Source organism: Microtus pennsylvanicus, chromosome 13 (assembly GCF_037038515.1).
Source record: "Microtus pennsylvanicus isolate mMicPen1 chromosome 13, mMicPen1.hap1, whole genome shotgun sequence".
NCBI classification, from domain to species: domain Eukaryota; kingdom Metazoa; phylum Chordata; class Mammalia; order Rodentia; family Cricetidae; genus Microtus; species Microtus pennsylvanicus.
This window is the reverse complement of record NC_134591.1, coordinates 13245881-13267318: the sequence shown is the minus strand read 5'-3', so window position 1 is coordinate 13267318 and position 21438 is coordinate 13245881. Positions and strand designations below refer to the sequence as shown.

Below are 21438 nucleotides of genomic sequence, written 5' to 3'. Positions count from 1 at the left end.
TAGTACAGCCTCTGTTGTTGTTGTTGTTGTTATTTTTATTATTATCATTATTCCTTATGTATAAGTGTATGTGCTTATACACAAGGGTACGTGTGTGCATTCCATGATACGTGTATGGATGTTAAAAGATAAATTGTGACAGTGTCTTTTGCTTTACAGAAGCTTCTCAGTCTCAGGAGGTCCCATTTATTTAATGAGGCCCTTAATGTCTATGCTGCTGGGGTTATACGTAGGAAGCGGTCTAATGTGTTGTAGAGTACTTCCCACTTTCTCTTCTATCAGGTTCAGTGTGTTCGGACTGATATTGAGGTCTTTAATCTATTTGGACTTGAGTTTTGTACATGACGATAGATATGGATCTATTTTCATTCTTCTACAGGTTGACATCCAGTTTTGCCAGCACAATTTGTTGAAGATGCTCTCTTTTTTCCATTGTATACTTTTAGCTCCTTTATCGAAAACTCAAGAACAATGGCAGTGGGGTTTTGATCCTACTGCACGTACTGGCTTTGTGGGAGCCTAGGCAGTTTGGATGCTCGCTTACCTTACTAGAACTGGATGGAGGTGGGTGGTCCTTGTACTTCCCACAGGACAGGGAACCCTGATAGCTCTATGGGCTGACAAGGGAGGGGAACTTGATTGGGGGAGGGGGAAGGAAATGGGAGGTGGTGGCGGGGAAGAAACAGAAATCTTTAATAAATAAATAAATGGAAAAAAAGATAAATTGTGGAAGCTTTTTGCTTGTTTGTATTTTGTTTGTTTGTTTTTGCCATATGGTTTCCAAGGATTAAACTCGGGTCATCAGATTTGGCAGAAAGCATCCATACCCACTAAACCATCTTACTTTCTAGAGTTTTTAGTAGAATAGCTCTGTCTTTTACTCTGCAAATCAATAGAACTTACAACTTGTAACAAATCTTTAAAATCATACTGAAAAAAGTAGATTTGAATGACACACTTCAGATTATTTTGACCGCCCTTCTGAGAACAAAGACTCGGTTACAATAGCACTTTTGAAAGCAGTTCTATTACATGCATAAAATAGTCATTCCACTCGGCTCTATCTTTTAGATTTCACCTCCTCCCAATAGTGGCATTCTAGGGACATAAACTTAAATTATGGACCTTTGGGAGCACTTAAGATATAAATTTACCAAGATAACAATCTAAGAAGAAAGTAATATAGATATGGCTGCCTCTTTTTGAGAGAAAACATCATTTTACCTTACAAACCTTGAATGTCTAAACTGTAAGAACAATCTGGAAACCATTAGACTTATGTGAATATCCTATACAGAATATTTTCCTATTCATATATGTGTCCATAAAATTTAATTATGATTTCAGTAATTGCTTCAGAATTCCATATTCACACACAATGTACTTTCATCCTATTAACCCAGTTGCTTCCTTTAACTCCTCTCAGGCCATCCCTATCCCCACAACCACTTCGGGTTACACTCATGCACTAGTGTGAGGCTTAACTATGAGTGTGATCACCCTACAATAGACTATACCCTTAAAGAAAATGAACTCTCCATCCATCCCACAGGAGCCATCAACTGCCAGTAGCTCTGCAGCTAAGGGTAGGAGTTGTGATTCTCTCTGTGGCGCACACTCTACAGACCAACTATGTTCAAATGTTGACAAATTTGATCTCTTGTGGATCTTGTTTGGGCAACAACAGTTCTGTCATGACAGACACTATTTTATTCCAGTCCTACTGATCCTCTCATTCCTACAGCCCTTCCCACTCCTTCCATGATGAGCCCAGAGCCTGAGGGTGAGGAGCAGGAAATGTGATATAACTGTTCATGGCTGAGCACTTCTCAGATACTTATTCTCTGCACTTTGACTAGTTGTATGTTTCTGCATTTGACTAACGTTCTCTACATAGAGAAACAACTTCTCTGCTGAGATCAGAGAGTTTTAACTAATTTATGAGTATGTAAATGCAAATGTTGGGGTCAGTTAGATACTATGCTTCTAAAGTTTTAGATCTCTAAAGAAGACATTATATTAAAAGGTCCTTTTATCGGTAAGGTTTACCCAATTTTTTTATGGAAAACATAAATTGGAACTAACACTAACAGATGGAAATATGGGAGAAAAGTGGTTAACAGGCTTAGAGAGAAAAGAAATGGCCGAGAAAAAAGACTTATAAAAATACCTATACTGATTCTGATGGATATAAATGTTTATCAGGAATCAGCACAGTGGTTCTGGCATAGTTCTCTAGACTTATCCTATGGTGAACTCCATTATTTATGTGCACTACTCTTAACTCTAGCCCGAACCTTGGAAACACAACCTATGATCTTTCCTAGGTCCATGCATACTCAAAAAATCAGCCCACCTCTTCCATCTTAGCACTTTCAAGCTTAGCTCACAATAGCATACCTTCTATCTCAAACTAGCTAAGGTGGAACTACTCCTTTGTCTTAGTTTTGTGCTTCCTGGGTAAGCACCGAATTGGAATTATCCACAACCACCCAGCAATAACAACAAAAATCAGTCCTGATTATCTGAGTGATTTAACTTGATCCACTTCATACCTAATGTGAAACCAACATAGCTTGGGCAACAATGAAAACAAAGTTAAACTTATACTTAACAGACACAAACTAAACCTTTCATCAGAAAAACAACCATCAAAGGAAGTCCACATGCCTGGGTCACATTGAAAAAAATGCAAACAATATGAAAGGCAAAGACAACATATTTCTCCTCAGAAACAATGTGAAAGGCAAAGACAATATATTTCTCCTCAGAAACCCCAAGTCCTATAGAAATGTTCCCAAGTGAGAATCACCTAAATGAACCCCAATGATTTAAAAGAACAATCTAAAACATGATTAAAGGAGTTAAGTAGTTAAACAAATACCTCAGTGAACTTGAAGAGGATAGGAATGAACTCCTGATTGAAGTTCAAGCAACTGCTAATATACAGCTGGATGAAACAACAAAGAAAAATCAGGATCTGAAAAATTAGTTCAGTAAAGAGAGAGAACTACAGTAGGAAAGTCAAGATGAGGTAAAGATTGAATGAAAAACCTGAATAACATAATTGGAAAGCTCGGGGGAAGTGTTATGAGTAGAACGGATCAAGAAGAAATAGTAATATCAGAGCTTGAAGAAGAAATAGAGGAACTGGACTACTCAAGCAAAGAGCATAAAAAATAAGAAAAATGCATGCAAAACTGTGATAAACCCCGAAAGACAAAAATCTATTAATTATAGGCATAGATGAACAAAGAGAATCCCAGGTAAATGACAAAGAACATATTTTCAACAGGATCATAAAAGATTTCCAGAAATAAAGAAAAGACACGAGAAGTATACAGAACAGGAAACAGATAGGACCAGAAAAAAAAATCCCACAGCATGTTAAAATTAAAACCTTAAATATACTGAATAAAGAGAAGATATTGAGCCTGGCAGTGGTGGCGCATGCCTTTAATCCCAGCGCTTGGGAGGCAGAGGCAGGCGGATCTCTGTGAGTTCGAGGCCAGCCTGGTCTACAACAGCTAGTTCCAGGACAGGAACCAAAAAAGCTATGGAGAAACCCTGTCTCGAAAAATCAAAAAAAAAAAAAAAAAGATATTGAAGTATAAAGAGAAATGACAGGTCATTCGGAATAACAGCTTACTTTTATTAATTTTCATTCTTTTATTAATTAGTCAGTTAATTCATTTTCCCAGCCAGATCAGTTTTCCCTCCCTTCCCCTTCTCCTCCCAATACCTCTCCCCCACCTCCCCTCTCTCTCCTATCTACTTTCTCTTCCCTTCCCTTCAAAAAGCACAGTTCTCCCATGGAGAAAAAGTCAAGAATACTTTACCCAGCAAGACGATCAACCACAATTTTAGGAATAAGAAATTTTTCTACAATATGAAGAGGCTGAAAGAATTCATTTCCAACAAGCCAGCCCTAACAGAAAACATTGAGAGTAATACTTTGAAATAAACCCAACATAGTCAAGAATCTATGAAAAGAAAATAAGGAAAGCTATAAATACTGACAATGGGACTAAGAATGCAAGCAAAGAAAAAAAACAGCAAAATAACAACACAAAAGAAACAGCTTTCTATAATAGCTTTAAATAGTAATGCCCTAAATCTCCAATCAAAGGACACAAGTAAGCTGAACAGATTAATTTTAAAAAAATCTATATGTTATAAAGGAATTCATCTTAGTTGTGCAAGGATAGGTACTATTTTAGAATGAAAGGCTGGAGAAAAGTACTAATGACAAATAGGACCAGGAATTAGTTATTATTATCCTAAATATAGGCAAAGCATCTCTCATACGAACATTACTGTAAAGACACTTGATTCTGACCCAGGGAACAATTTATAAAAAAGACATTATAATCGTTAACATAATGCTGCAAACATTGCTGGGCATAATTTTATAAAATGCATGCTGCTATGCTTTAAGAAAGATATTATCCTAAAAAAAAATGATAGGTAATTTCAGTATCCCACTTTGTCCATTAGACAGGTCATCTGGACAAAAATAATAAACAGAAAAGCATTGCCATTAAACAGCATCATACATCAAATGTATCTAAAAATATCTACAGAATATCCCAACCAAATACTAGAAAATGTGCTGAAACACAAAATAGATCATACACGGAAACAAAAAACAAACTTCAAAAAATTAAAAAGAAGTTAAGTAATGCTGATGTGCCATGCTTTATTGACTCCCACAGAAGGCCTGCCCCTTTCTAAACAGAAACAGGTTGGGTTGGGGGGCTGGGAGGATGTAGGGGGAAGAAATGGGAAGAGCATGGAGGGGAAACTGCAGTTGGGATGTAAAATAAATGTAATTACTATAGAAAAGAAAAAAGTATTAAATAAATCTATACATCCTATATGACCACAATGCAATAAAACTTAAAATCAACAGCAAATGAGTATTAGTAACTACATAAACTTGTGGACATTAAATACCACATTACCAGAGAGTGAATATACCAAAGAAAAAAAATAAATTTCTAAAACTAAATGAAAACAATATAATAAAACTTTTGGGACACATTGCAAGCAGCCTTCATGAGGAAAGTTCTAGATCTAAGTGCTAAATAAGATATGGCAGAAACATTCGTATCACTTATCCTCATGTCTGTACCTGGGCATGTGGGCTTAACTGGTCTCTACACAAACCTAGGACATATTACCTTTGCAGAAATTCTTTTGGAAAGTAATCAACAACCAGATAAATTCCAGAGAATTGCTCCAAGAACGAATGCAAAATTCTCTGTAAATTTGTCCATATTACCATTTCCGAGAAGTGGAAGAAATGAAGCAGGTTTTATCTCCATATATATAGATAGATAAATAGATAGATGATAGATAGATAGATAGATAGATAGATAGATAGATAGATAGATAGATAGAAGAGTATCTCTATGTATGTGTACATATGTACCCTTCTATCTATATCTACCTACATATTTACACATGTGTAAATATGTATGTGTAAATATGGAGATACCCTTATATGTATGGAACCCAGAAGGTTCATAATGAGATAGGACTGCCACCACAACACAATTTGTATTTGCAAAGAAAAGTTGTTAATTAGCTTGAAAGAATTCTACAAAAAATTAATGCAATATGTTCAATGTGACTACCTCCCCAAAGGTTGATTTTTTTTACTGCATAAATTTTGAAAGTACAGATTCATTTCTAGTGGTATTATATTCAAATGCACTCAATATGAAATCTTGCATGCCTCTCATATCATGTTAATAGACACACATTCAAAGATAATCTGAATCTCATGAAGTAACATTACATATAAATCTGAAATACAAAAAAAATTCATGTTATAAAAAAAGTTGGTTAAGCAAAAATGAAAATATATTCATTATGATTTGTTTCAGGATTTTCCTCTTTCCACATTTTCCCATAGCTTTAGGGCTCTTGGCACAGTTTACTGGAAGGAGAGTTTTTTGGCTTTTAGGTAGCTTGCAATGAGCTGTATCTCCAAAACTGCTAGAATCAGTCAGAAAGTTCCCAATCAAGTTAAAGCCATGGCAGCTTTGTGACCTCAAACTTGTAATAGTTCATATCATGCCATTGGAGGGAGAATCAGAGCTAAAAGTGAATCTTCCATGATGTACCCTCTCTCTTAGCACTGAGGCCAGAAAAGAAAGTCAACTGCACAGTATCCACAAAAGCACGTTGGTGGAGGATACTCAATTTTGTTTTGATTTCTGTTTGGATCTAACTCTGGAAATAACTCTGGTAGATTCCCTTCTCAGGTTGACTCTTATGCTTTATTTTAGCTAAATAGGAAGTCCACCTGGGCCCCATGATATTCAGTAGACACCTTGGGTCAGACGTTCCACAAATTAGATCAACTCAGAGAGCTTTGACTTGATTTTCCTTTGTTTGAAAAAGCAAGTCCTTCAGCTCCAGCTGCAAGGATTAGCAGCTAAAGCCAAGCTGTGCTAGCTGATGAGCCTTGCTCTGCTGGGCCTCTTTTCATCCAGCTAACACTGGCTGCGCAGGAGGACTCGCTGGAGACTGCTCCCCCTGCGTAGGATGGGACACCATATGGAGGCTTCTGGATTAAAACATTCGCAAAATCTTTCTTCTTTTAAATTTTAGACTTTGAATTTTTGTTCACAAACTAACTCTATTATCTAGCAGAGTACTTCTGTTACTTTCTGCTGTCACAGTTTCTCTTCTAGAAATCCTAGCAGAAGGGTTTGCAGCAGGTAGACCACATGTAGGCTGTTGTAGGCATCCGTTTTTGCTTATTGAGACATCCTGTATGTGGGAGTTTGAAAGATGACAAATTATCCAACTATTAAAAATTGTGCAATATCAAACTTTTTCATAAAAATATCTAAACAAATCTTCCAAATTTTTCTAACATTTAATATTGTGTTCAAATAAGATATGATATCTGGTTATTAGGATCATACCAGCTAATTCTTTTCATGTTTATTTTTATATATTTTAAGCAAAAGAGTATGCATTTTTGTGGGGAGTGTTTAAAAGTTTTCAACCAGAGATGTTGGGTTATTTGTATTTTCAGTGTGACTAGTTTTCCCAAAATTCACTGCCTCAAGCTTTCTTTCCATCAGGGTCTCAAACTCCCTGAGCTAGCCATATTTTCAGCACCAACAGTTTTTTGTGCACAAGCTAGTTTTATTGCCTCATCTAATTGCAATTTAAGAGAGAGCTTAATTCTATTGAATCAGATACCCAGGGGCAACTCAAAAAGAAAGGGGGCTACTGAGTTTACTGAACTCTCATAAAAGTGCCCAGTCAGGATCTACCAAGGGCAACACAGTTGTTTGGGGATTATCAATTTAATATGTCTTTACATTTTATGAATTGCAGGCAGAGTTGTATTTATAAGGAAACACATTGGTGGTTTTTAAAGTGATTAATTAAGCATGTAATTTATATGGAAACAATTTACTGCTGGACATTATCAGAATACCCCAAATAACTTGCAATTTTCTTGCCTTCTAATTTATAGACAGAATTTATTTTGATTGTACAATTAGGAAAAAGACCTTTATTAATTTTGATGGAAGTCTAAAGAACCAAGACCAATTTAACAATGAAAGAGTCTGCTTTAATCTTTAAAAAGTAAAAAGAAATATGTATACTTGAGGTTTTGCCCAGTGAATACATTCTTTTGAGTCTAAAGTCAAGCAAGTATATATATTTCTGTTCCTGGCTTTCTTCAACAAGTCATTTTATTACCCTGAACTTCAGTGGGGTTTCTTTTGTTTCTTTGATTTATCGATTGATTCTAAAAATAACTATTTTTTAAAAAATCTCCTTTTCTGGAAGCAATGAGTATGGCCTATATTGTTTAGGGTACATCTAGAGCTTCCCTGATTAACACTTCAAAAGGACGATTTCCATGCTTGGTTCTCTGGTGTTTGTTAAGTAGCCTATGGTTTAGGGACAATATTGTTGCTGAAGATACCACACAACTATAGTTACAATATTTATATCTACTTTGTCTCCTTCTTTCCACAGCACATGAACCATTCCACTTCTCTTTTACTCCCATTTCTCCACCACGCATTTGTTCATCCTAATGGGCCTTACCTGCTGGTGCCTGGTAGGCGCACAGATGTCTTTCCAGGAGTCAGGGCCTAAAGGACCCCAGTTGGCCTGTGCCTGGATAGCCCTCACCTGAACAGAACAGCATCAGGGTAAACATGGATGTCTTCCTGTCAGCAAGGGCCCTGTGGGCCCCATCAGCTCTGTCTAAGCTTCTTTGAAATTCTTATTGAGGATATTATTTATTCTGCCAACGTTTTATTAATATGTGAAGATTTGTGGGTGAGGCAAAATATAAATAGGTATAGTAACCAGATGAATTGAAAACATCATCAAGAATAAAATAGCACTTACTGAATATTTTGTGACCTTTCCTAGGAAGGTATGGTAAAGGGTAACTTTCACCTGATATAGGACACCAAAAATGGACCAAAGTAACAATTCTACCCAATTCTAGCTTAGTGGGCCAGTGAGTTTAGTGTGGTTACTTTCAACAATGTGGGTAAAGGCTTGCTTGTGGAGGCACAGATGACTCAAAGGCAGCTGTATCATGGAAAACCCAGCCTAGAAAAGGCAATAATTCACACAAAAGCATCATTGTACCTTCTTATATGACTTGCAGGCAGCTCAACCATCTGGAGTCTCTTCTCCCCAGTAAATTTTATTGTTTATATAACCTTGAACAAGGACTTTGCAAATCTAGAAATTTCAGAAGCTTCATGAATCTTAGTTCTGCTCTCTTGTTGAAACCTCTAAATTTCATTTTGCTTTTAGGATTTTGATATTTTTTTTTTTTGCCTTAGCGTTAATAGTACAAGGCATTCCTTATGTGACAGTGTTCCATTTGGAAGAAATACTCCCTTCCTCTAGCCTTTACGTTCTTCCCAACCTATTTTCCATGATTTTGTTTGACTCTTGGCAGAAGTGATATAGGTGTTTGTTTTTTTATTCATCTTTGGTTAATGTTGGGAGAGTGTACTCTAAGTAGAAATTCATTGTTGACACATGAATTCAGTCACATGTGATCAGTCCAAGCACTGTGGATTTGGAAAAACTAAGTGCGTGGATTGATCACATCTATCCCCATGAAAGGCCCGAGCAGATGCCATAACAGGCTGCTCAGTCTTCTATCAGAGACCAAGTCTCAGTTTCAGCTTCCCAATACTTAGCAAGCGGTTTCTGAAAGAACCACAAGCAATGGACAATCAATCTTCAGTACTCCTGACACAGAGATGAAGGAGATAACAGGTACCAAACCTGGGCCATTCCCTGCAGCATATCAAGGCAATGACCAAATAGGGACAGATTCTGGGAATTGTACAAACGTGCCCTAAGATGAAAGAATTATAGCCGTAGCCATCCCACTAGCCCTGGACAGTCGGAAATGTACTAATGTAACTGACGCTTGCTTAGCCAATCATAGATAGGGTAAACCAAAGTGTCCCTAAAATACTCCTTGACTCTGCTTAAAAGGAGCCCACATGCTCCACTCAGAGCCATTACCATTTTGTACAGGTGAGCAACCCCCCATATGTTTGTATAGTAAAAAATACTCTTCCCAATTGCATATGTGGATGCTGGTATTTTGTGGGAATTCTCTTGGACCCTAACATATAGTGCATTGTCGAGGAAGTCCCCTTAATACTCCCAAAACACTGAGTGTTTGGAAGTTCAGCCTGTGAGTGAGCACTCTTTGTCTTGGTTTGTCATTGTTCTGATTGTCACTGTTCTGCTCCATGTGTTCCTTTCTCTGGGAAGCTTGAGCTAACTGAATCTGGAGGCCCGAGTGTGCCAAGTGGGTGCCTTTTCACCCTTGTGTCACATAGATTGAGAGATGTCTCTGATCCACTTGTACCTGTAGGGGACTGGGGCAAAGCAGGTTACTCCTGTAAAATGGAACTCGCTTACAGTGAGACAAGCCGTCGACATGTATCTGGTTTCTGTTCCTCGCACTATACCAGTACCTGGTTGTCTGTGTCACTGATATCTATTTTTGTCTATTAACGTCCTTTATTATTCTAGAGGAAATGGGACAAGCAGCCTCTACCTCTACCCCCTTGAGCATTTTATTGGACAATTTTCAGGACTTTAGAGCCCAAGCCCATGACTTGGACTTATTGTCCAGAAGGGAAATCTCTCCAGAAGGACGTATGGTGCCCGCAAAATGGGGAGGGGCAGGGGAGGTGCAGGAGCCCTCCCTCCATCACTCTTTTGTTGGATTATGGTTATTAGTCATCAATTATTAAATTTCATATTTTTTAAATATATATACATATATATGTATATATTTCTACTCTTTGTTAAGGTATTGTACCTACACAATATTCCAGACTACTGAAGAAAACACAAGAAGAACTTTGAATAAAGTGTTTATGTTATCTGAAAAGCAAAGAATAAAAAGGAGGGAGGCTGAAATAATAAAGAAAGAGAAAGAAAAGAGGAGTTTGTCAAAATTAGAAATGTCTGCTGAACCAGAGGAGCAGAGATAGGAAACGTCTTACCTGGCCAGAGGGGATGTAAACTGTATTTGTTTTGGTTTTCATATTGCAAATACTAAATTTGAAAACAAGCCATCAAATATGTTTGTAAATTTGACCATATTAGGTTAATTCTTGTTGACTTCCTTCATTTTAAAAATAACTGATGATTCTTGACTGCAAATTGTTTATATTAGAAATAGGGTCATGCTATTTAAAGGAGGAAAGAGGACTTTTGTCCCATGTCAGACTTATTTTAAAATGTAAGGTATAGCCTGAACTCTGGCTTTAAAGCATTTGTGGCACTCTGCTTGCTAGAGGCAAGCAAGCGCTCTCATCTAAGAGAAGCTTCCTGACTCAGCTTTAGCTGCAAATCCCTGCAGCTCATTAAGAGGTCCTGCCACAAAACACTTAAACAGTGTTGATGAAAAGCTGAATGCATGCTTTTCAGTTTTCAGCCATAGCAGGAAAAAAGCTGTACCGTTTAAAAATGCTGGCTTTCTGGTCCATCCTGCCAGGGCAAACTCTGACTGTTTGAGGCAGGAGGGCCGACTACAGAGAGAGGACTTGTGTGTTGTCTGTGGACATAATGCTGCAACTTACTTGCTGGCAGAAACCTTGAAATGCCATAGAGTTGTGGCAGTAAACATGGCTACAGCCAGTACCTCAGCCACGAGGCTGGAAAGCTAAGGAATGGACTGGATCTAGCTGGCAAAGCCACGGCTTTAGTCCTACTGACATTGCTTGGTAAATTTAAGACTCATGTGGTCAGAAAAAGAGAGATATACAGTAAAGAGAGATTCAAAGACAAAGAAAATTTCTAAACAGTGTGTTAAAAATATATGCAAGCTAAAAGTTAAAAGTTCTTAAAAGTAAAAAATGAAAGAGAGTAGTTGGGTGTGGTAGTACACACCTTTAATCCCAACACTTGGGAGGCAGAGGGAGATTGACCTCTGTGACTTCAAGGTGTGGTAGCACACGCCTTTAATCCCAGTGTCTAGAAGGCAGAGACAAACAGACCTCTGTGACTTCAAGCTGTGGTAGCATACACCTTTAATCCCGAATGCCTGGGAGGCAGAGACAGGCAGATCTCTGAGAGTTCAAAGACAGCCTGGTCTACAGAGTTATTCCAGGTCAAAGATACAGAGAACCTGTCTCAAAAAGCAAAAGGTTAAAAGTAAAAATAAACGAAATAGAGGTTAAAATAAAGCGCACAAAAATGGAAAATACACAGAGAATTTTGATACTGTATGCTATCATGCTCTCTTTGAATTATTTGAATGCTGAGGAAAGAGCAAAAGTTGCTAAAAGATATTTATTTATAAATGCTGCTGAACTAATCCAACATAGATATTTTGAAAATACCTTGACTTTGAAATTTGTATCTAAGGATATGATACTTTGGAAAAGAGATTCTTATTTTGTTTTCACAGAGGATGAGACCCTGTTCATTTCTTCTATTCCGATTTGGTATGATGGACCACGCCCTCCGGAAGGGTTGGTGTGAACACCTTCAGAAAATTGCTTCGCTCAACTGCCAACTGAGATGAAACTAACACACAGGTTATACCATGAAAGACCTAATTAACGACGCCCCCATTCAGCAGGAAGCAGTTTGGAGAGAAATAACTGCGCCCATATTCCCAAAAAATGTTTATAAATGTTCTTTTACATTTAAAGGGGGATATGATATAGGTATGAATAATTTGCATTAGTATAGATTTTGCTTTATTGATAGAGATTTACGGTCAATTTTGTTATATGTATATGTATTTCTGATATTGATTAAGGTATTGTGATTGTGTAGTTCATTATTAAAATGTAATGTATAATTAGGAGATATAGGTTGTTGATGGATAATCATAAATAATAGTCAAGTTTGTAGTCATGTTAGTTAATATTTCCTAGATGTGCATAGATATATTTTAGATAGGCATTCTTCATATTTTTCAAAGATTATAGAATATGGCATTTTAAATGTTTTAATAACTTAGGACTTTTCTTGACAATGAGACACTCTGCTCCTGGCAGCACCAATCTACTTCAAGAGGAAGATGGGCATCGAAGAGGATCCTTATGGAGTTTGATAGCCATTTGGGCAAGAAACTGCTCTTGCCTGGACTATTGCATAAACTGGACACAGAGAACCCACAGAGAGAGGACTACTGAACTTGCCTAAGGTGAGATGATCTTTCGGGGTCCCTGATTCATGAAAGAGTCTGCGAGACATTCTGCAGGACACAACAGATAGTGACTGAACTGACTTTGAATTTTCCTGCTTTATGGAAATGTCTGCTGGATACCATGGGCCTGAAGGCTGAAGATGGATGCCCCAACGGTACAGAGGAACTTTGGGTTACTGTCCAGGCAGCAAGATGTCTCTGTCATTTCTAGAGTTTTAAAAGTTGCTTTTTTCTTGTTTGCTTAGGTAGTATTGTATTTTTCTGAAGTCTTTGATGGAGTTAAGAATAGTTAGTTATAGTTATAGTTTTCCTTAGTTGTGATAAAGATTATTGTAACTTTTACTTGATAACTGTTTTGTTATATGTAATTTTGCTATGTTAAAGTTAAAGTCTTTTTGTTGTTGTTGTTTAAATCAAAAAAGGGAAAATGATGGAGGAAGGTCATTGGTTAAATAAAAAGAAACTGCTTGGTCCTCATTGGTTAGAAGATAGGTGGGAGGAGTAAACAGAACAGAACGCTGGGAGGAAGAGGAAGTGAGCTCAGACTTCACAGCTCTCCTCTCGGGAGCAGACGCCTCAGAGAGATGCCATGCTCCCAGCTCCTGGGCAGACACACGCGATGAAGCTCCGACCCAGGATGGATGTAGGCTAGAATCTTCCCAGTAAGCGCACCTTGGGGTGCTACAACACATGATTGGAAATAGGCTAGTCCAGGTGCAAGAGTTAGCTGAGAAGAGGCTAGATATAATGGGCCAAGCAGTGTTTAAAAGAATACAGTGTCCGTGTAATTATTTTGGGGTATAAGCTAGCCAGGCAGCGGGGGGGGGGGGGGCTGGGGACGCAGCCCTGCCGCTCTTATCACTACAACCATCAACTCTGGAAACTGTTGCTCACATTTGCTAAAACAGCTCGGTGTCCCTCAATACCTGCATTGTAGTGTGTAATCTCATGTGAGTTAAACTTTTTTATTCTTTTCATACCTTGCAGAGAGAATTCTCTGATTTATATTCACATGGGTAGTTTTTCCAGTAGGAAATGTATTTAGATGACTTAACCTGAGTCATTTAAGTCTTACATGGGGAAGTTAAGTCATTCATTAAAACGAGATGCTGTGTAAACATGGTGAGAAAAGAGAGTAATTCTCAAGCATCAAAAAGTATCTCAGAATCAGGGTATTTTCTCCCCTCAAACCTATCTTCTCAAGTCCCAAACTCTTCTCTTGAATCTGTCTCATGGCTCCAAATCTTCATAAAGCTCATATTGGGAGAATGAGAAACAAGTAAATGATTATGTTAGTAAGCAGTGTTGGTGGCAACTTGCTTTTTCTCTGTGTATTTTATCACAACAGCATAACTGAAGCTAAAAGATATTGGTACCAAGGAATTGTTGCTGTACTAACTACATCCATAAAACTCGGTTTTTACATACATAAAACTCGGTTCTTATGCCACATGAACCACACTATGACTAGAATGTGGGAGAGTTTAGAACATGGTCTAGGAAAGACATCATCTTCTAGAATCAGAGATAAAGATGAGATTTGGATGCCAGTAGTACTGAAAAAAATGCAGAGAGCAAATGCTTTGTCCCTTACACTTCAGAGCAGAAATAAGGACTTTATAAGAAACTAATGGGCACTATTCATGTGATGCTCGCCAAGAATGTGGCTGTGCTCTGCCTGTGTCCTGAAAGCTTGAGTGAAGATGAATTTACAGATAATATTGTGCTTAGTTTAACAGAGAAAACTCATGGCAAAATAGTTCAGGCTAATGATGAAGAACTTTCTGTAATTAATAGAGAGATGAGCTACTGTGGAGAAGTCATGTGTTCTACACTGGAAAAACAAGAAATTATTTACTGATGGACTTCGATTTTTTTTTAATCTGATTGTTTTTGCTAAATTCTAGGCTCTTCTCTACTAGACTAAGAATGTTCCCTCTCTGCCACTAGATGTTAAGATGTATAATTTGCTTTTTGTATTTCTTTAGGAGTTTACAATTCAAAATTGGACTTTTAGAAAATTGAAACTCAGACTTTGGCATTTTTTAAAGCTGAAATTTATTTTGTTTTGTCAGATTAATAAAAGACTTTGAGGTCAAGAGATGAAAGGATGTTGTTTTAAGATGATATGTTGGTTTGTAATGCTGACAAACTGTGATATGGTAATGTCTGCTTTTACATGCAAAGTTGAAGCTGTTAAGAGTCACCTGAGAACAGAGTATCAAGCAAGGACTGTAGAGGTCATATTTTCCTGTGGACATATCTAAGAGCAATTGCCTTGATTATGTTCATTATTGCAGAAGTCCCAGGCTATTGTGGGTAGTAATAGTCCGTGGGTTGGTTGCTGGACTGCATGTGAATCAGGAAGGTGAGCTCCATCAACTACATGCATACATGTATTCATTTCTCTCTTTGCTTGTTGTGGATGTGACATGACTAAGATTATAGCCCCTTTGGTTCCCCTGCTATTGTGGATTATAACCTGGAGCTGGAACTGAAACAAACTCTCCATTAATATCGCCTTTGTTAGGGTGTTTTATCATAGCAACAGACATGTGTTCTAATGGCATCTATACTTAAATTGAGAACCAAAATGAAAACCCTTTCAATTACTGTGCCAGAAAGTTCCTAAAAGCAATCACACCTCCCACTGGATGTAATGCAAGACTGATTAACAGATTTCTTCATTAACAATATAGAGAGGCTGGAATATAAAAGTTCAGAACCAAATTATTTTGTAGCATTTTTAATCCCTCCCCATGTCAATAGCCATCTATTACCCTCCTCTGCATGTAATGTGATATCTGTGTAATCATTAGGTAAATCTTTGCAAAGTGGAAAAACTTAGTGTCCAAAGGCTAAGAATGTCGAAGGGAAGCATCTGAGAGCTATAGCAGTTTTCTCTTCTGTGCTGTAACCTACTTATGTATGTGTTTCCATAAATATATTTTAAAAGTGCCTTAAATGCTTTTAGATGGGAAAAGAATTAGTATCATAAAATAAATATTTTTCAAAATGAAGTAGACAAAAATAATGTTAGAAGATTAAAGTATGCTATAGAATATTGTAAAAATAAAAAATAGAATGTCTTTCATTAAGTTAATTGTAGTAAGAAAGTTGCCAACACATTTTAAGATCCAAATTCAGTTCCATGCAATAAAACTAATATTTGATTTTCAACAAACATCAATAAGGTTTTCTTAAATTTTGTTTATTCTTAGAAATGTTTAGAGTCAGAATACCCTTAAGATTAATTACTTTTATCTTTTTACTAAATGATTTAAAACACATGTTTAGATTTCTATTATTATCTATCCTATTGAATAAAGCCTTCACTGATTACCCATTGACTTAATAGTAGGAAGATTCTTGTTAAATAATTATTCATTCTTGGAAAATTCTTACTAAATTTCATAATGATCATGGAACTCATTTTAATGTGCAAATAATTAAATCAATTTCTACACATTGGTCTCTTAGATAAACAATGTTACTAATATATTGTCAAAATTAGCTAAATCTTTGGCTTTCCTCTAAGTTTTTGTTATGCAGAACATTCATTGTTTCTTTATAAAATAATTACTAGGTATCCTATTAAAATGGTAAGAACAATATGTGCAATCTCTATTAGAAGAAACTATATATTATTCAAAAGAAATTTAACTATGATAATAATTGAAATTAAAGTTTAGTTCAGAGCCTTCCACAAAGAGTAAACAAATCTAGACAATTTCATCAGAAGAGAGAAAAACAACAATAATTGAGATAATATCACTGGCTATTATATTTAAGTTATGCAATAGTAAAATATTATCCCTCAAAGAATATTGCAAACTATTTTAAAACTTGCAATGGCTTTCTGGTAGCATATAAGATAGTCTTATATTAAGTATAATTATGACCTGTATATAGTTTCCCTTTGAAGAATAAGCATGACATGAAAGAATATGATTGTGTGTCAAGTTGATAAGGGATAGATTTCTGTTGTCTATTCTTGGTTGTAAATTTGAATACATCAGGAGTCAACTAAAACCAAAGTATCTGAGTACACCTGTGAGAGATGTTCTTGATTGGATCATTAAGGTGAGATGACCTCTCCTAAATCTGGGCAACACTGTCTAATGTCAAACCACAATAAAGAACACAGAAGAAGAAAAATTTCTATTTTTACATGCTGTGTTTACTCTCATTGAGTAAGTAGTTCATCTATTCTGTTGCTGAGGCAGTACTTAGCTTACTTCTTCAGGATTCCAACAAACACTAAAGATGAGTTGAGACAATCTACACTGTAGACTGGATTTTGGTTGTTCCACTGTGAAACTGTGTTGTCACATTCATAAATACTAAGGATATTTTTTCATCCTATTATTTCTGACCAGCTTTCTAGAGAACCTTGGCAAATACACTGCCATACTGATTTCCACAATGGCTACATTAGAGAAAATGCAGCTTAAAAATAGGTGAGTCAGATCAAAACCTCCTTTATTCTATTTCCTAAGAATGCAAAGAAAAATTTTCATGAAGAAAAATGGTTTCCTTTTTAGCAATGGTAGCTGATTGTGCTAATGCAGGTTATATGTGGACTTCATTATTACATTAGCCAGACTGGACTGCTTGGAGATGTGATTATACAAATTTGTGAAAATCTGGTCTCCTAAGCATGTTTTATTAAAATGACCTTGGCATCTTAATTTTCTCATTACAGGCCAAGCATATAAGTTCAAAGACTTTTCAGAGACCCACAGGAAATACTTGACTGGTTTCTGAAGGAAAGAAAAGAAATGAAGAACAAAATTGCATATTCCAAATACACAGGGACACACAGAAGACATTCCCATTTCAAAACTAAGAAAGAAAAGAATAGAGAAGAAATACTGAGCCAAATTTATCAAGGCACATATTCCAGTTAGGTTTTTTTGTCAATTTGACATGTGATTGAACCACCTAGCATGAGGAAGCCTCAATTAAGTTATTTGCTTATCAGACTGGTGTGTCTGTGATCACAGGTCTGTGGGTCATTTTCTTGACTAGTGATCAATACAACTTTATTTATCACCCTCTAGGTGACTGACTACAAGACTGTGATTCTTGTTATGTCCAAAGTGGAACCCCAAAAATGACAGTATTGTTGACATTGTCCTAAACGAAAGGACTCTGACCAGGTAAAGAGAATAGTCATTAGGTAAACAGAAGCCTGAATTCAGCATTCCTTGGAAATCTCAGAAGTTGTGTTTCTGTTTAGGACAAAAACTACTACCTCAAAAAACTGTTTCCCCTAAAAATTCCTGGTATAACCCTTGGATATATACTCAAAGGAAGCTCAATCATACCACAAGCACATGTGCTCAACTATGTTCATAGCAGCATTATTCATAATAACCAGAACCTGGAAACAACCTGAATGCCCCCTAACCAAAGAATAGATAAAGGAATCATGGTACATTTACACAATGGAATACTACACAGTGGTAAAAGAAAAATAGTGATGTCTTGAAATTTACAGACAAATGGATGGATCCAGGAAAAAAAACCTATATTTAGTGAGGTATCCCAGACCCAGAAAGACATATTTAATATGTACTCACTCAGAGAGGCTATTAGACATAAAGCAAAGAAAAGCCAGCCTACAGTTCACAACCTCAAAGAACCTAGATAACAAAGAGGATTCTAAAAGAGACATTATGGATCTACATGAAAAGGAGAAAAAGACAAGATCTTTTGAGTAAATTGGGAGTGTGAGGGTCATGAGAAAGGGGAGAAGGAGAGAGGAAAGGAAGGGGAACAGAGAAAGATGTATAGGACAATAAAAACAATAAAAAGAATTTAGATTTCTCTGTTGAGAATTCTCTGTTTAGTTTTATACTCCACTTTTTATTGCATTATTTGTCTTTTAATAACCAATTTCTTGAGTTCTTTGTATATTTTTGACATCAGACCTCTGTCTAATGTAGGGTTGATGAAGATCTTTTCCCATTCTGTAAGCTGTCATTTTGTCTGGTTGATCATGTCCTTTGCTTTACAGAAACTTTTCAGTTTCAGGAGGTTCCCTTTATTATTGTTTCTCTCAGTGTCTGTGTTACTGGGGTTATATTTAGGAAGTGGTCTCCTGTGACAATGTGTTCAAGTGTACTTCCCATTTTCTTTTCTATGAGGTTCAGTATAGCTGGCTTTATGTTAAAGTCTTTGATCCATTTGAACGTGAGTTTGGTGCATGGTGATAGAGATACTTAAGGAAATATTCAATATTCTTAGTCATCAGATAAATGCAAATAAAAACAATTCTGAGATTTGATCTTACACCTGTTAAGGATGGCCAGCTAAGTCCTCGGGCAGTAGAGAAGAAGGTGCCTGAACTGGCCTTGTCTCATAGCCACAATGATGAATATCTTGAATATCACCAAAGAACCTTTGCCTGGCGATGGATGGAGATAGAGACAGAAACCCACATCGGAGCACTGGACTGAGCTCCCATGGTCCAGTTGAAGAGCAGAAAGAGGAAGAAAATGGGCAAGGAAGTCAGGACTGTGAGGGGTTCATCCACCCACTGAGACAGTGTGACTGATCTAAGGGGAGCTCATCAAGGCCAGCTGGACTGGGACTGAACAGCCATATGATCTAACTGGACTCTCTGAATGTGGCTGACAATGGGGGTCAACTGAGAAGCCAATAATAATGGCACTGGGATTTGATTATACTGCATGTACTGGCTTTTTGGGATCCTAGTCTGTTTGGATGCATACTTTCGTAGGCTTGGATGTTTCTGCCCTATCAAAAGGCCAAGGCAGTCTCTTTATTCAACCAATAAAAGCAATACAAATACAGAATAACCTCCTACACCAGCCTTGTTCTTCCCACAGGGCAGGGTACCCTGCCCTCTCTTAGGACTAGAGGGGGGAGTGGAAGGGAGATGGGAGAAGGGGAGGAGGTGGAAATTTTGAATGGTATTATTTATAAAGCAAAAAAATAAATAAAATGTTTGAATTTTTAACTAATAAAAAAAAGAATGGCCAAGACCAAAAACACTAATGACAACTTATGCTGTCAAAACAAAGAGAAATTAAATCTAAATGCCCAAACATCTTATTTTTATATCATGCTACTATTTTTTGAATAAAATTTACTGCAATTCTTTACTTGGTTGCTACATGTTGCATTCATGAACTTAATAGCGTAGGTCAAATATAAGTAGCTAGTAAAAGAAGAAAAAACATCCTGGTATTCCAACTCCAACATCCACGGAATCTATGAACTACTGGAGCATGTGAATGGGACAAACCTAAAGATCCAAAACATCATGATCTCCATGACAAAGGGCACCAATAGGATATCTGAGAGGATGAGCCCCACCATGAGACCCATTATTGCTAGTTTAACAACCAGAGGTCTCCATCTAAGTCAATGATCCTGGTAATGAACACTTATAAGAAAAGATGAATGGACTAAGGAACAGATAAACTCTGAATCAAAAGGCTACACTACAGCTTCGATGATAAGATTCTTCTCCTTTTTCTTTCTTTCTTGCCTTTTGCCTATTTGTTTGTTTTGGTTTTCTTGTTTTGCTTCTTTTTTTTTTTGTCTGGGTAGACTTTATTCACATAAAATTTATCAAAGCAAAGTCATTAGCTACAAGTTCAAACAATATAGTCAAAATGTATCTCCTTTAACTTACGGCATTCCAAGTTTCCCCAAAGCACTCACTGTTTTCACATGCTGTTGGAGAACTGACCCAGTGCACATGGAGCTTTGTTCTTCATTTGTAGCGTTATAAATTAACAATGAAATAAACCACTCTACATAGGAGGAATTAAAGCCAAACATCCTTAAAGCTTACAAGTTGGGCACAGAAGGGAAAGAGCCCAATTTCAGTAAAAAGGCATTTGATCCTTTAATATTCCAAGACTTTACCTCTGGATTCTTTTTTTTTTTTTATAGGTTTTGTTTCTTTTATTATAACAGTTAACTGAAAAGATACAATGAATCAAAGGTAAGAAATAGGGATAGGAACAAATACAATGTTTTTTTTATGTATTTTTTTTATTGATAAAAGGAGAATAAAGTAAAGAAAGAAAAAAAAAACAAATTTCCACCTCCTCCCAGCCTCCCATTTCCCTCCCCCTCCTCCCATTCTTCTCCCCCTCCTCCCACCCCTCTCCCCTTCCCCCCACTTTTCTCCCCCTCCCTCTCCAGTCCAAAGAGCAGTCAGGGTTCCCTGCCCTGTGGTAAGTCCTAGGTCCTCCCCCCTCCGTCCATATCTAGGAAGGTGAACATCCAAACTGGCTAGGCTCCCACCAAGCCAGCACATTGCGTTGGATCAAAACCGCGTGCCATTGTCCTTGGCGTCTCATCAGCCCTCATTGTTCGTCATGTTCAGAGAGTCCAGTTTTATCCCATGCTTTTTTTGGTAACAGTCCAGCTGGCCTTGGTGAGCTCCCAGTAGATCAGCTCCACTGTCTCAGTGGGTGGGTGCACCCCTCGTGGTCCCGACTTCTTTGCTCATGTTCTCCCTCCTTCTGCTCCTCCTTGGGACCTCTGTCACTAAGACACAAAGGCAACCTACTGATTGGGAGAAGATCTTCACCAACCCCACAACAGACAAAGGTCTGATCTCCAAAATATATAGAGAACTCAGGAAACTAGACTTTAAAAGGCTAATTAACCCAATTAAAAAATGGGGCACTGAACTGAACAGAGAATTCACAACAGAAGAAGTTCAAATGGCCAAAAGACACTTAAGG

General features: G+C 37.1%; 1 long non-coding RNA gene across 1 annotated transcript in view; it reads left to right on the top strand.

The window, feature by feature from the left end:
• LOC142833777 (uncharacterized) overlaps positions 1-21438 on the top strand; it is a 442137-nt gene that overhangs the window by 315100 nt on the left and 105599 nt on the right. Inside the window, exon 2 of the long non-coding RNA XR_012907446.1 lies at positions 11487-12310. This is a non-coding gene — a long non-coding RNA (uncharacterized LOC142833777). The remainder of the gene's footprint in view (positions 1-11486; positions 12311-21438) is intronic.